We start from the raw sequence: 4,580 nt of genomic DNA on the forward strand, positions 1-4,580 counted from the left end.
GATACATGTATATGAGCTTTATAAGATGAATTGGAAATAACTCCATCTCAAAATATTATTTACATTATTTTTCATATTAGAACATAAGGTGAATTTGTTAAAAATTGATGGTTGCATTGATTGTGTAACAAAATTTGGATACAAAATAGTCTTCACACAATGCTCAGAATACTTCAATTACCTTTATCAAACATTTTGTGTGGAAATACTGTTTTAGGTAGCCATTAGGAAGTTTTAAATTCTACTTGAAAGTGATTTAGTTCTTTTCTTTCCAATCCTCACATTCCAAAATCTGTTCTTATTTTGTTTTTTTATTGTACGTATGGGTTAGCATGGGTATCAATAACATGAAATGCTTCTTGCTTATATAACATTATATCTTTAGGTGTTCTTTAATTAATTGGATCCATGAGAACTATTCTTTTGCTTTCATTTTTTCCCTGTATTTTTGGGTTGAATTATCTCACATATTTGATCTGTTTTACTTTATTGATTTTGATATTTTAGTTCAAATACATAATTTTTATATTACTATGTTATTTTCAATGTTTAAAGGACAGGTTCTGGATGTGTTTATGTCTTTAAGAGATTGCACTTCATAGCAACTGATCTGAGGCAGAAAACCTTGTAAAAGTGATATATTGATAACATACTTATAGGAGAATATAGCTAATCCTTTATCATTAAGTATAACATTTTTTAAAAGATTTATTTATTTTTTAATGGAAAGGCAGATATACAGAGACAAAAAAAAAGACATAGAGGAAGATCTTCTGTCCAATTGTTCACTCTCCAAGTGGCCACAAAGGCCAGAACTGAGCTTATGTGAAGCCAGGAGCCAGAAGCCTCCTCCAGGTCTCTCACGCAGGTGCAGGGTCCCAAGGCCTTGAGCCATCCTCGACTGCTTTTCCAGGCCACAGGCAGAGAGCTGGATGGGAAGCAAGGATGCCAGGATTAGAACCAGCAGCCATATGGGATCCTGGGTGCACACAAGGGAAGGACTTCAGCCCCTAGGCTATCGCGCTGGGCCCAAGTATAACATTTTTTACATTTTTGTTGTATGTTCTAAATTTAGATTTTAAGTTGCCTCTGTTTGCCCTAATTTGCCTCTAGTCAAGCTGAGTTACAATGATTGTTGTATCTGTCTTTACATTTCTGATATGAGCTCCAGTAGTAGATGGTGGGCAATTAATATTTTCATATCACGCAATTTGTTATTTTCTATGGTTGCAATGTCTGGGTTTGACAAGGGTGAAATCAGGAGCCTATAACTAAGTGGGCAGTGGGGTCCAATCATATGGACCATCACCTGCCGCTTTCCCAACCCATTAGCAGGATCTGGAATCGAGCAGGTGGGATGTGAACATGTGATCCAATGGGACACTGGCATCACAGGCAATGAGGCAACCTGCTGTGCCATAATGTGGTAACATGGCTTCAAGTTGTTTATAAATCTCCCTGATTGATTTTCCATAGACTTTGTGAAATGCCCTCCTATTTCAAAGACAAAATATGGGGCTTGTTGAGACACTTGGTCTTAGAGCAAAAAGGGTTGAAATAGATTGACATCTAGAATAGAGATGCTGCCAGTGGATGTGGAAGAGCAGGAAAGCAGAGCTGGTAGGCATGCCAGCCACGGGCACAGTAAGTGGAGCTGCTTATGGTCCTAGGAATGGGAGTATTGGTGGGGGCTGTGCACAGGTGCCAGAGACCAGCTCCAGCTGACTGCAGAGCTCACAGAGTGTGTGGATCAGTGAGAAAGAAGATGCTGACCATTGTTTGTGTGTTCATAATGGACAACTCGAAAAACTGCCTTAATTTGTACAAAAATCATGGCTAGCTTTTGTGCAAATATCCAGTTGTTTCATTCTCACTTCATGGTTAAAAGAATGATTATGAGGATAATTCTAAAATGTATTATGATGATTTTACTTGAAAGAAAGCATTCTTAGCAAACCATTACTCCTTCAAACCTGCGGTCGCCCAGCTGAGGCCAGGAACTCCATGGGTGGCAGCACATGCGGTTACAGGGTGACAGGTGGTTTACTTTTATCCAAAATCAATTTTCACTAAACTTCAACTAAAATTACTTAAAAATCAAGAATACATAATTTAAAAAGAAAGCTTATAAATGAAAGGAATTTATGAAGGCATATTTCATGGAATTCTTGTTAAATCTTATAATCATACATTAACTACCATCACCTTCACCTAGTACTGATTCAATTTTTTTTTTTGTTGTTGTTCTTGTTGTTTTTCTTAAAGGGACATAGGAAGGATTAGAGTGTCTATGTCTTTCTATAAATGGAGGGCCTTTAAAAACACTCTATTTTTTTCAAACTATTTTCTTTCCTGAAGTATAAGTGCCAATATAAGGTAGAAGTTTCAAAGATTTTTCCTCTAGGGGCTCACAACATTTATCTCCCTTTTGCAAGATACCCCTGTACTTTCTGCTTCACATGCAAATGTGTCATTTCATGTAATGCAGCAGTTTGAGGCTACGTGGAAAATAAACCCTTTGTACCTCCATGATTACCATCTGTTTCTAAGTTATTATCAAGTGATTTCTTAAGAACATTAAGTATCTTAGGGTAAGTTTCAGGACAAAGGTGTGGAAATAAGTTTGGGAACACTCCGGGCTCAATTGTACTAATGTGTGCTTTTAGCTGTTTAACATTGTCTTAAGTTGCTCAAGACCCTTTCACTATAACTAATAACATCAGTTTCCGGTATTCTATCAGTTATAGAAATCATTTCACTTTTGCAGAAAAGCAACAACACCCTCAAAAGAATTCCAAGAAATATCAAAGAGGTGATGGATTATCCATACAATGGGGTGAGGCAGCAATGAGGTGATTAGACATTCCGTGTGGCCTTGCCTTGCAGCCAGTAACCCGTCATAGCCTTGCCAACAGAGGAACTGTCTTCCTCATACCTTTGTGGTGTCTGCCGCAGCTGCAAGGCTGCCCGCACACAGGTCCAGAATTCTTAAGGGTTTTAGAGAGCCAGTGCTAGGAAAGGAGATGTGGAACTTAGCATGTCAGTAGAGACCATTTATGTTCTGTTGCTCATCTGAGCTGCATCAAACAGGTGTTTTTGTTTTGGTTTTAACCTCTTCTGTAATCAATTCCAGATAGGTCGCATGGTTCTTTCCCAGCCCATACTGGCTGTACAGGGCAAAGCAAGGTTTCAGACTCAGTTCTTACCCTATTTCTGCCTCTTCACAGTCTGTTCACTCAGTCAGCCAAGTGCAGTTAAGAAATGGAGAGGCATCTGAGATGAGCTTGGCCCATCTAAGTGAGGTATTCTCCAAGCTGCTCACATTTCAGTAAAAGCAACCACCTGATGGAGACACTTTGTCCACTCTGGTTAGAGCTGCTTCACATTCCTTAGAAACATGTTCTTCTGTCCAGTGTCCAGGGTACTCTCCCTAGTCCTGGGCAGACTGGATGTTTTCATGAATGACCAGTCTAACCATACCTCGTCTTAGAAAATTTCCTTGGTCCCTGGGAGCAGGTGAGGTACCTTGTACAACATTCCTGCAGCAGATCATTGTTGATTTTCCTCAGAATACACACTTGCTGCCTTTATGGGCATTTGAACAGCTAGCTCAGTGGTCCCAACCCTGAATTCCAATTGGCATCAATTAGGGAACATTGAGAAATAACTGGCACTGGGAACCCCATTGTGACCTACAGAACCAGAAGTTCATGCCAGGACACTGATTTCTTTTTTAGAAAAGATACTTGTTTTTATTTGAAAGGCAGATTTGCCTTTCAAAGAAGTCTTGCATCCACTGGTGCATCAGCTATGAGCTGATTCAAAGCTGAAAGGCATGACTTGGGTTCACCCACATAGGTGCAGGATCACCAGGACTTAGGCCATCCTCCACTGCTTTCCATAAGAGCTGGATCAGAAGTGCAGCAGCTGGGACATGAACCAGTGTCCCTATGGGAAGTGAGCATGACAGTGTAGACAGCCACAGCGCCAGTCCTGGGCACTGTAATTTGTAAAGTCTCCCAATTGCAGACATCAAAATTACCTCACTACAACCTGCTGATATGCTTTGTTTTGGTGGAGGGTTCTACCTCTTTTTTTTCCTTCTTTAATTAAAATCATGTAAAGTAAACAAAGGTCACGGATCTCACATGCACAGATTTACGAGAAGAGTGACCAACTTCTGCCCCTTTCCAACTTCTGCCTGTCCTCCCACATCCTACCTCCTTCCTCAGTTTTCATTTTGCGATGATACACTTTTCACTGAATGTTGTAATCATAAGCATAACCATCCACTAATACAGAATTCAACAGATAGTAAGCAGAAAAATGCCAACGATAAGTATAGTTAAAGGCTACAAAAAATAACAAACCTTGGAGTTAGTGCCATGGGGCAGTAGGCTGTTTTCATTTTGGTCCTGGCTGCCTCCGTTTTGATGCAATGGCCAAAGTGCTTGGGAGCCTGTACGTATGTGGGAGACTTATAAGAAGTCCTGGGTCAGCTCTGATCATTTGGGGAATGTTCCAGTATTAGAAAATCTTGCTCTCTCTCTAATCCTTCCCATAAAATTAAATACTAAGAG

This window comes from Ochotona curzoniae, unplaced genomic scaffold (genome assembly GCF_017591425.1).
Source record: "Ochotona curzoniae isolate NIBS_2020 unplaced genomic scaffold, NIBS_Ocur_1.0 contig_3037, whole genome shotgun sequence".
NCBI classification, from domain to species: domain Eukaryota; kingdom Metazoa; phylum Chordata; class Mammalia; order Lagomorpha; family Ochotonidae; genus Ochotona; species Ochotona curzoniae.